This window comes from Cyprinus carpio, chromosome B15, assembly GCF_018340385.1.
Source record: "Cyprinus carpio isolate SPL01 chromosome B15, ASM1834038v1, whole genome shotgun sequence".
NCBI lineage: Eukaryota > Metazoa > Chordata > Actinopteri > Cypriniformes > Cyprinidae > Cyprinus > Cyprinus carpio.
In genome coordinates this window covers 9,900,370-9,912,757 of record NC_056611.1, presented here as the reverse complement: position 1 = coordinate 9,912,757, position 12,388 = coordinate 9,900,370, and the positions used below count along the sequence as shown (strand labels likewise).

The following is a 12,388-nucleotide window of genomic DNA, read 5'->3' as shown; positions in this document are numbered from 1 at the left end:
ATATGAATTTCATGGCTACATGCTGCCCCCAAGAGCCGGACGCTCTCAGTGCACGCGTATGTGGAGGTTCTTCTTCTCTCAAGCTTTGTTTATTGTCTCCAACTTTAAGTGGCTTTCTTCTGAAACTTTCAAATCATGTCCTTCTTTCCACTGTGCCACCATGGCGACAGCTTTACGTAATCCATAGTGCGAGTTGGCAGAGAAATTACAGGGAAGGATTTGAGGAGATCAAAAAATCGGGAAGGAGCAATGCAGTGTGTTCAGACTTAAATCTAGACTGAGGCTTAACAGAATAACCTACATAAAACCAGTATATTTCTCTGCGCTCTCAAAGATGGTGTGCTGTGTTTGAATGTTAGTTAATGCTGGGCAGCCAGCTTCAGTTGATGGAATTAACCATTAAAATAGATAGACTTTACAGCACAACAATGGAAACTGATCTATTTTCAGATGTGTCTTTACATGTATGGACAAGTTTGGAGTTGTAGTAAATCAAAAACCTCACTGATTATTAAAAGAACATGAGCTATTGCAGTTGTTGATGATGTTTAGTAACAGTATTACTATTGCTAACACTACTAATATTCACCATAATATTAAAAATATTGGTCATGATGGTCATGATGTTTAGTTACAAGTTGTTGCTAGTTGACAATACACATATATCTCAGTAACTATGAGGATTTGAATAAGAGGTTCAAACATCTAGTTCAAAGTTATCATAATTCCAGTCATTTAAATTCAAATTTTAATCAGCAAACTAAAATTAATATTTTTTTACTTATTTTTCTACTACGTAACAACTGAACACAATAAAACAACACTGATAGACATTCTGACAAGAATCTTACTGTATAATGAAGGTATATTTTAATTGAAAAAATCATTATATATATTAATTCATAAAACCACCCTGAAAAATATTCACTGCAGTAAAAAAACAAAACAACAACAACAACATAAAATGCCATGTAAGGACCCAAAATTCTAAATCTTTTCAGAATCTGTTCAATTACAAAAACCATCTGAAAGAATAAATGAATCAGGATTTCCAAAGCTACATAAGAGAACTGTTTAAATCAAACTGATTCACTAGAATGAACCTGACTTTCCAAAGCTTCATCCTGTACTGTATATGAGAGGTCCATTTAGGATGAATCAAATCACTAGAATGAATCAAACTTCCCAAAGCTACAAAGGACAGTTTGAAACAAGTTAATTCGCTAATGAAATTAATCTGATTTTCCAAAGCTCCATACTGTATGAGAGAGGTTAGTTTAGGACAGAATGAATCAGGCTTTCCAAAGCTACTGTATGTAGGAGAGAAGGAGGACAATTTAATACAAACTGATTCACTAGAATGAATCTGACTTTTCAAAACATACTGTTACGAGACAGGTTAGTTTAGGACAAACTGGTTCACTAGAAGAAGGAATCAAACATTCCAAAGCTACAATAAATAGGAGAGAAAGAGAACCATTTAAAATAATTCACTAGAATGAATCTGAATTTCATTTAGGATGAACCTATTAACTAGAATGAACCAAACTCTTTAAAGTTACATACGAAAGAGAAGTCTGTTTAGGGCAAACTGATTATCTAGAATGAATCAGACCTTTCCAAAGCTACATACTGTATGAAAGAGAGGTTCATTTTGGATGAACTGATTCATTCACCAAAATGAATCAGAATTTCCAAACCCACATATGAGAGAAGGACTATGAACTGATTCACTAGGATGAATTTGACATTTTTTAAAGCTACCTACTGTTTGAAAGAGAGGTCCATTTTAGGATCAACTGATTCAGAATAAACCAAACTTACCAAAACTCCAAATGAGAGACAGGTATTTTTACAATAAATGATTCATTAGAATGAATCAAAATTTCCAAAGCAACATATGAGAGAGAGGTACATTTAAGATGAACCGATTCATCAGATTTTCCTGTTTACCAATTCACTAGAATGATTTGATTTGAATCATATTAATATTATTTATTTATTTATTGTAAAAACACACATTATAAACTATATATACACAATATCTGTGTTGTGGTTATTTATATTGTTTTATTTGCACATCATCTGTATATTATGTCAGCTTTTATTGAGAAGACCAGTCATCGATGGCCCTTTATGCCATTGTTTCAAACCAACACAACTGTTGAACCCAACAACAAAATTAGCATTTGATTTCTCGTTGCATTGTATCAATATACTGCTGTGGTATTGTTCGTCATCTATGATTATAATCACATGATTTACAGTGGATTATCCAGCCTGTTGGCTACTCCGCTGGAATATTTCTAAGCGCACACCTCGTTAAAGTCCTTTGAGAGGAAAACAAAACAAAATAAGTCATTTGGAGATCTTAAGTATGCATGGAGGATGTAAACAAATGAGATCTCCTTGAAAGGACAATTAAGAAGAGTGCTAAGAACCTGCCGGACCACACAGAGTAATTACAACTTAAAAGATAAATTACTAAGATTTTAATGGTGATCTGAATCGAGTTAGTTTTAAACAAAAGAAGGAACAATCGATACACTCGCAGAAGACCACAAATGTACCGAATTGGCAGTGTTTAGCTTAATGACGGACGCTGAAATGGCAGTGACAACTGGCACGGTCGACCTTGAGCAGACAGATGGAGCAACTGAAAATGGGTTTTTCTACTGATTAAAACCAGTGTTCCCTAGATATAGAAGATTATTTCAATTCAGAGAAGGAGGGCAAACCAAACACAACTTTTATCTTAATACGGAGCTTTAAAATATGTTTACTGAGACTGTGGTGCTCAAGATGGAGATTTACCCTCCTGCAGAGAATAAGACTGTGGTACTTTTATTTTGTACACAGCGTGCTAGAAATTCAGATGTTTGTGATGAGATCTTCAAACTCATTTTAATCTACCACAGAATAAAGAGATAAATAAAACGGGTCAGACTTTTTTCTTGAATTGTGAATTGTGAGAAAAACTCTCAATTCTGAGAAAAAAAAAATTGGGTTGTAGTTTTGGGTTTACATTTTTGCATTTCTACATTTTTTATTTATTTTTTTCTCTGAAGTTTACATCTCACAATTCTGTTTTCTCTACCTTTTTTTTATTCCATGGCAGAAATGGAATAAAAAAATTCTATCCCCCCCCCCTCCTGAACAATTATGAATTTATATCTCATAGTTCTACATTTTCAGTTTTACATTTTAGAAACTGAGAAAAACACAAGGAAACAAGCTACGTACAATTCTGTCTTCTCTTAGTAATGCTAGTTTATATCTCAAAGCCCTGACTTTATATCTTATAATTCTACCCTTTTTTCTTAGAACTGCATGAAAGGAGTATAAACTGTGAAATTAAAAAGTCCTGATTATCTTTTATAATTTTTACTCCATGACAGAAACAAGTTTTCACAGACTGTAGTTCAAGTAAAATGACAGTGAAGAATTTTAATGCAAAGTTATTATTTTACATAGACAGATTTCTTCTTTTTCTGATGACTTCATCTCCTCCCTGTAAATAACAAACAATAAAACATAACCAAACATGTCTGTTTGTCAATTGTCAATTATGTCATATATGATAACTTTGGAAGGATGAGGAAGATGACTAACCTGGACTCTAATACCACTTGTTGATGCCAAAAAGTCTTGCTCTGTCAGTGGCAGAGAGAAAGGTCGCAGCATCACTGCAGATGGTCTTCCCATTCTGGTCGCCTTTTGGCACTGCTGGAATCACCGGGACGGGGGGTAAAAGGTCTCCGGTGCCGTTTCTTCTGGTCACAGAATTTGCTGCATTCCCAATGTCAGGGAATACAACTTTTCTTTGTCTTCCCTTCGTGCGCCTGGATGGAGACCTCGTGTTAGAAGATGGGTCAGGCGAGGAAGGAATAAATTGAGGTAACTGAGTCTGGGAATGGCTCTCAAAAGTAGGAGTAATGCTTGGCCTTGTCGGCTTCTTGCTTTTTCGGCTTGGGAAACAATTTGATAAACTTTATTTAGTCAATTAAAAATGTCTAAGGTGTACCTTTATGTCAGAAAACTCATAACGTGTGACATGAATGAATAAAAGTAATAAGCATGTCTACTTTGTTCTTAATGATTTTACAATAGCTACACAACATATCGACCTTATTTAAAATGACTAAATGAGTACAGACGCATTCATTAAAACGAAATAAATCTCCTGGTGCTATACTGCTTACCTTTTCATTGCGATCACAAACAGTTAAATGGTCTGAATAACTTCACTCACAGATGAACTGCGCTGAACAGATTCCACTGAAGTCGCTTTAGAACTATGGCGTCATAATGCGTCAAGTTCTACCGCTGATGTTCCACCTGGCTGTGGGTGTGCCAAGAGTTCAAGCAACACAACAGTATAGAGGACGGTCAAACAGGCCTTTTTTTTTTTTTTTTTTTTTTTTTTTGCATTCTCCTGCGCTGCTTTTCCCATGCTTTTCTATGTAAACATGCGCAGGACAGACGCGCGTCGCGTCCTTTGCAGCGTCTCGCACGTTTAAAATTGTGCTTGCTTGCTTCTTGTGTGAACGCGCTATTCGTATGAATAATACATGATTATTCCGACCTCTTGTGGCGAAATTACTCAATTGCTGACATTTTTTTTTTTACGTTTTTTAATCACTTAAAAGTTTTCAAATGTATCTTAAATTAAATACACACCCACACCCCTTTCTTATAAATTCACCCCTCCTGCAGTTCACGTTTAAATTCCCTTTGTTTTTTTTCCTCGTTCATTTTAGTGTATTTTAATTTAAATCCACCTGCTCTCATGGCTGTTTAACGGTTTGGCAACAACACTAGAATTCCTCCAATTTTGAAAAATGTTCTTCTTTGAGACATTTATTGTGATATTGATGGACTCTTTTAAAACATGATGTTGAAACGGTTCACTGCTGCATACTTTTTTCAATTCCGCAGTTTAGAGGAAGACAGTATCTAAGAATAGTGTGAGGCATATAGAGAACTGCAACTGACGAAAAGTTATTTTTACCCTTCCGGTCGAATATTGCGGTGCAAAGAGCAAAACTAGTTTTAACTTATCTTTAACTTGGCGAATGAGCATGATAATAAACGGCTTCCGCTTCGCATCAGATGGTTCTTGGCCTCCACGTCGTGCATTTAAAAAAAAAATATATATTATTAAAAAAAAAAAAACCAAAATGTATATATATATATATATATATATATATATATATATATATATATATATATATATATATATATATATATATATATATATTAAATCGTAAATGTAAAAAAAAAAAATGGTTGATTTATTTGTTCATTATCTGTTTGCACATTCCTAATAGCAAAAACCTTTACATTTACACATTGACTGTGAAAAACATATTATTGACATTTTATTTGCTACTATTCATTAAATCTGAATCAAATAGTGAACTATACAGTGCATTCCAGGTTTACATGACAGTATTTTGGTTACATGATTAAAACAAAAAAAAAGCACGAAAAAGTAAATATAGAACATTCCATTGATGCTACAATGGCAAAATGAACAGGTTATGTCTTTAGACTAATGTTATATTGAAATGAACATTAGTTCATTAATTAATTCTAAGACAAACAGGATATATATATATATTATATATATATATATAAATATATAAATATATAAATGTAGGTTAGAATCTGATGAAAAGTTCATGAAAAGTAAGCATTCTATTCCACAACAAGAGTTAAAATAACACCATTATCTCTATTTGTGATCCAACAGCCAATAGACTTCATGCATGGCCTTGATGACATCATCAGCTAAAAAGGAGAGTCATTTTGGAAGAAAATTACATTTCATTGAAATAATGTATAATGAAGAATCATGCACAATAAGATCAGAAATATGTTTAAAGAATGGAAATAGGAACAATTTTGCTTTTATGTTGACCTTGAAATCGATCTTTTCCACTTTCGCAAGCAAAAAGCGAACAGTATCTAAACTTTTACTTTTTTTTTTCTTAGAGAGACTATGGATTCTATGTATTTTCACAAACCCTACATGATATGCATGAAAATCTTACATGGCAGTTATTTAAATGTCACTATAAATATGACTTTTGCATATATGAATACGTAAAAAAAGAGAGATGCATATCCAATGCACAATTCTCATGCCAGTAATGTCAAAATTAGGCTACACTGGAATGTACTTATATGCTCTACACAGCATAACAAAAATCATAATCCATTAACATAATAAAGAGAATTACAATGATTGTCCTTTGTGGCAGTGTATGTGAAATTAATGCTAGGACTGGAAATTAATCCCTGGGTCATTCCTGTTATGTAATCCATTTTCATAAGTCTATGTTTGAATAAAAAAATAAAACTGACAATTGTTGCAGAGTGAAATCATTCATTTTCTTTCATGACAATATTACAATTAATGCACAAAAAAGCATAAGTCGTCGAATTATTAAGAAATACTCTAAGTGCTTTTCTTTCTTTATTCAAAATATTTACACCAAACTTGATTGTAGTGTTTTGATTGTTAATCGTTTTATAGATATTTACTTTGTCTTCAATATTACTTTCCACCCTGTTAGTCTGCTGAAAAATCCCTTTAACTAACAAAAGCCAGTTCTTTAATGACACAGTCATCCAGGAAGTGACATTTTTGGTGAGAAAATCAAAGTATGAACAATTAATTCAAAGATGTCTTGTGCTATTAGTTTGTTTGTCTCATTTCAAAATATTCCACCCTGTTGGACAAGATTAAAAAAAAAATCTAAATACTAAAACATGGTTAAAAATATCAAAATTAACTTGAGCTAACAATCAACCTGTAATCAAACAAAGCATTTAGCCCTTTATTTCCACCCTGTTATGTTCCATTCTGTTAGGCATCCTTTTCTTTTTTTAATATAAGTTATAATTTGTAAACGTTTATGTGCCTGAGCTTAGCAGAGCATATTTCTAAAATACTTAATTACAATACAAATCATTTTCTTAAGTTTTCAAAACGTGTGGCATAACAGGAATGACCCCTATGGCGTAACAGCAAACAAGGAATGAAAGGCATATCCGTATGCATCTGTATAATGAAACTTCTGGTAATAGTGCAAATTTAGTCACATCCATACTTGGAAACATTACGAAAGTGCTCCTAATAAGAAAGTCATGCTCAAAAGTGTAACTGAAGGCAGCGGAAAGTTAAGCTCCTGAGTAAAAATTAAATATCAGACCATTCCCAAGCTGCTTTGCTCTGTTGTACGTCACAGAGCTGGATCTGTATCAGTGCTCTGAACGTTGTCTTGCAGGAAGGCAGTGGGGGATCTGAGCGCTACGGTGTCTCCTTCAGGACATGTGTTTTCAAGAAAGTTGTCCAGGGAGGAGTTTGCATGGGTGTCCTGGTCTGGGCCAGCCAGGCTAGGAGAGGCCATGGGGGTGAGGAGGACGGAGGTGGGACAGTCGGAGGAGACGTACCTGGCCAGCGCTTGCACCTGTTCGGACTGTGAGGAGGCGTCCATACAGAGGCTCTGACACAGGCCTGAGAGGTTCTGACGTACATCCTCTATGCTGAGCTTTAGCTGGTTGTGATCTTGCAGTAATTTCTCCTTTTCGCTCCTCTGATTAATGTGGAAACAAAACAAGATTCAATTTCAGTTTGCGTTTACCAGACTTTGCATTCCTCATGGAGAAAAACACTAATCATAACACACGCTATTGATTTTCTTGGTGTCTGTTGATTCGCAGCATTGTGTATTGTGTGCAAAACTGCATACTATATGTCTGATTGATTAGTTTTCTTATTCTCCGTCTGAAAAGAGGACAATAGAAGCAATATAATTGTATACTTTATGCTCATACACATTGTGGTAATAGTTAGGGATGGGAATCATAGGGAATTTAAAGGTTTTCGCCGTACTTTAGAGGAAAAACCACCAACTTTTAATAATTTGTTTTAAAAAGGTCTATATACTAATTTCAAATACTTCAAATTAATAATTCATTACTGCTGTCAAATCGATTAATCGTGATTAATCGCATCCAAAATAAAAGTTTGTGTTTACATATTACATATACATATAAATATACACAATTTAATTTTAGTTTAATATATATTTATAAATATATTGATTTGAATGCACTATGTCAAATATTTTATTGTAAAGATGTTACCAAAAAAAAAATAAAAAGAAATCATTTCTGTATATCCGTACTAATTTTGTATTCAGATGTATATTTTTAACAGTCTACTTTTTTTTGTTTAAGAAGGAAGTATGACTTGATTGTGATTCATGTGTATTTCAGATGTGGTTTTTCTGTGTGAATTTGATTTGGTTTTTCTTTATGAATATGGTTTGATTGCACTAAACTACACTGATTCAGTCGAACTGAATGGGGTAAACGGGGCTTAAACTGTTCGAACCAGTTCAAATACAAAATACTATTTTAGATTCAGTAGATATGACAAACGGTTATACCAGTTTCTTAATTTCTCCCTCCAGCCTGTAGATGCAGTCTAACTTTCTCTTGCGGCAGCGCTGCGCAGCCATGCGGTTTTTACTCCGCCGTCTCACATCCTGAACAAACTCCAGCTGTTCTGTGGTCAGCTGCTCGCGTTTCAACATCTGCAGGAATGCTCTCCGGGTCATGCTGGAAATTTGCTCCACAGGGAATGGCAAATCCACCTGGGAAGAAAAAAAAAATGAGACGTCAACACTGCATTATGGAGGATTGCAGCTGTGTTCATCCTCCAGTTCAGTTACATTTTTCAGTAGGGACTCGAACTTTTAATTTAAGCACATCATGGAATCTCAATCGAGGTTGAAATTAAGGTCTACAATTTGGAACCAAACTTCAACTCTAACTTGCAAGCACGCTCACCTCTTGCACTTGTTCACTGCACTGCGCACAGTCTCCGTCCGATTCGCACTCCGAGTTTTCCATTGAGTTAATGGGGGACATGCAGGGACTGTCTTCAGTGTCCTCTTTGGACAGAGAGTCTCCTCCAGAGGTCTGTCTATCATTGGAGCTCAGGTCTCTCAGGAAGGGACAATCATCAGGCGCGGCGCCCAGATCCAGATGCTTTAACCAGTGGAAGTCCGAGCCATTTCCTGCAGATGACTGGTCGATAGAGTCCAAAGGTAGCGGCTCATTTAACGTGGAGCTCAAATCGGGCCAAAAACCCTTTGCGAGATGCTCAGCCACTTCCCTTTCCACCGTGCTCCGTTCTGCGGCGCAATCTTTGGGGGTCAGTTCAGAGAAGGTTTGTTCGTTGGAATCAAACACCTGGTTGTTATCGGTGCCAATGTTGCTGAGGTCTGGAGCGCCAGAAATGCTGTCCAAATCCCCGCTTGACTGCGCAGAATTCAGAGGACATAGTTGGCTGCCGTCGGTGGGCGACATTAGAGGCCCTTCACGTTGGTCAAAGTGGCCCTCGGTGATACTGGCTATGTCCAGGTCTTTATCAGTAGGTGGTTCACAATGCACATCCATTGCTAGCTCCTTCTGGAAATCGTCCTCCATTGCTAAAATGTCCCCTGCTGCAGAAGAATGCAGTTTCTCATTGTCACCGGTGCTTGAAATAGACAGGAAAGGACAAGCTTCGGCGGCCGCCATGGAAGAGGAAGGCAACTGTGGGCCACAGCTCTGTAGGCAGAACTGATCTTGGCCATCACCCATGTGGTATTCAGTGCTTCTTGCGTAAAGCGTGGATAAATCTAACTGCATTTCTTTGTCATTTGTGATGGGGGGACAATCTTTAGGAGTTTCTTCAGAGGATGTTGCAGATGCAGCTTGCATGACAGTGCTTGCATCTTGAGGCACGCGATCTTCTCCATTTTTAGGGTTCTGGTCACTTGGACTGCAGATGGATTGGGATTTCTCATGGCTCTTGCTTTTACCCTTCACTTTTTTTGAGGTTCCACCACCATCGGAAAACTTTGGGACGAGGAATTCAAAGCAGGCTTTATCGAGGTTTTGAAATCCGAGGAATTCGGCGCATCTGTGGATCTCCAGGATGTTTTCTTTCGTGAAGTGAAGTTTTGCAGTGTAGGCAAACTGCAGAAGAGGCTCAAAGCCTTCCACCGTGACCTTGGGAGATTAATGATGTACTTATGATTACTGCATGAATAAATCATTTGCAAATCGCATTACTGAATTATTGCTGTAACTTCATTTACTCAATTTAATCTCAATATATAAGGCCTAATTTGACAGCACTGCAATGTGAACAATTTTTAAAGGAACAGTTCACACAATAATGAACACTCTGTCATCATTTACTCGCCCTCATGTCATGCCAAACTCATTTGACTTAGTTTCTTCCATCATACACTCAAAGAACAGTTAGATAAAGTGTGTAAAACACACTTTTCAATAAAATCCAAGTCAAAACAAATGCATCACGAAGAAATGAAGCTTAAAATGTGGTGTAACAATCATGATTACTAATTCATAAATGTTATGATGTTGATATTTAACTTTGACTTGTCATAAAAAGGTCAAATTATCTAGCATTTTAAGAAACGTATAGACCTTGACACACAGTTATGAGAGTTAACAGTTTTGTAACTAATAATATTAATAATAAAATATCATGCCAAAAATACAAATAAAGGTCTGTTTCAAACATTTTATTAATTTGATGCCTTTTTTTTCTTAAACATGGTATCTGGATAGCTACAACACCCAAAAAAGATAAATTATAAACATGCTCATCATAGAAGAAGTAAATTTTTTAATGTATTTTTGAATAAATATATTTACAAAAGACATTGCCCCTCACACTAACCTTCATGGATTTATTCATGCATAAGTAAATGATGACAGAATTTCGTTGAACCAGATATTGTTTGTTTTAGGGGTTGCTCAATCTATGATTTATTTGTTTTAACAAATGTATGTATGGGTGTTAATGTGTTAATAATTACAACAGATCATAAAGGGATGACGGCTTAACCATAGTTTCCTCAAAACCTCCAGATTCAACCCATCCACCATATCAAGCATTACCTCATCCGGTAACCTGACAGTGGGGTTTGCTCGGCTGTGGTTTGTAAGTCTGGTGTAAAAATAGTCGCTGCAGGAAGCCAGCACTGAAGAGTGCGCTCGAAAGCTCCTGCGCTCCACTTCAACCGTCACCACACAAGAGCTCCTTCTGTCTCAGCTCCTCCAGCGAGCGAAGCGCTCCCTCCAGCGCGAAGGACTGAGCTGTGAACAGCGGACTGAAAGGTGAAAACAGAGGTCCGGGGGCCATCCACAGACATGACTCAGGGGTTTAGCTACAAAATAACAGATACATAGCGTAACAAAGAGGAAATACAGAAATAGATGCATCAAGTTACACTTGGGTGGAGTGATGTCCGGCTTAATACATGATGATGATGATGATGGACACATACAGTATTCAGATACATTTACAATTACACCAAGCAGAATAATAGATATACATGTAAATAAAGGACCATAATAATACTTTTTTTAGTGTTTAAACTTTTCAGTAACCATTAGGATAAGTAAACAGAATGATTATGTGCATGACTCTGCAAAACATTAAAAACATGTTTTCAGACAAAAGATCGTTATTCTTACTGTGTGTGTCCATCATATAGTACACATAAAGTTAACAGAATAGTTTTCACTGGATATGTCAACATAAGCCAAAATGAGTGTTGAGCAACTGTGTAAACATTTGTATTTCAGCTGGCATAAATAAGCATTGCTTAACTATAATAGCTGGCAATTCCATTTTCTCAATATGACATAATCTTCGAGATAATACGACAGAAGTAGCAGCTAGCTAGTTGTTTACTGTGAAATTGACATTGTAGATTTTAACACACTCGTGTTTACACGTTTGTCTGTTTGAAGAGGAATAGAAAACCGACCTGACATATCACTGGAGATCAGAAGCCGTCAAAATTCGCATTCTGTCCATCGCTTTTGCAGTTTAAACGCGAAATCGGACTAAAGTTTTACAGCGAAACAGCTCCATAACGTCTATAAGCCTGTCACGTGACTGACTGTCCAGTGCGGCAGTGAGTGCGCGTCACACAGCACGCACAGAACGTACTGCGTCTGCAAGCCACGTCTCTGAGAGACACGCCCACTTCTAGAACAGACGATAGATAGATAGATAGATAGATAGATAGATAGATAGATAGATAGATAGATAGATAGATAGATAGATAGATAGATAGATAGATAGATAGATAGATAGATAGATAGATAGATAGATATAACCCATTTACCAACATTTTCAATAATTGTCTTAACTTGTGAAAAACAGATAACATTAATTTAGAAAAATATTCAGAATTAATTCAAATTAAATATCAGTTATGCAACTACCATTAACTCAAACATTTATTAATCGTATATAATTATTAGTATTTTTGCTTTTAGA

At 35.9% G+C, this 12,388-nt stretch overlaps 1 long non-coding RNA gene and 1 pseudogene across 1 annotated transcript; both read right to left on the bottom strand.

Annotated features, from left to right (window-relative positions):
* Positions 1–3,161: 3,161 nt before the first annotated feature.
* LOC109072331 lies at positions 3,162–5,129 on the bottom strand. The gene is made up of 3 exons (XR_002014668.2): positions 4,203–5,129; positions 3,613–3,968; positions 3,162–3,511 (listed from the first exon to the last, which is right to left on the bottom strand). It is a non-coding gene; the product is annotated as an uncharacterized LOC109072331 (long non-coding RNA).
* Positions 5,130–5,274: 145 nt separating this feature from the next.
* Positions 5,275–11,263, bottom strand: LOC109072328 (annotated as a pseudogene).
* Positions 11,264–12,388: the final 1,125 nt, after the last annotated feature.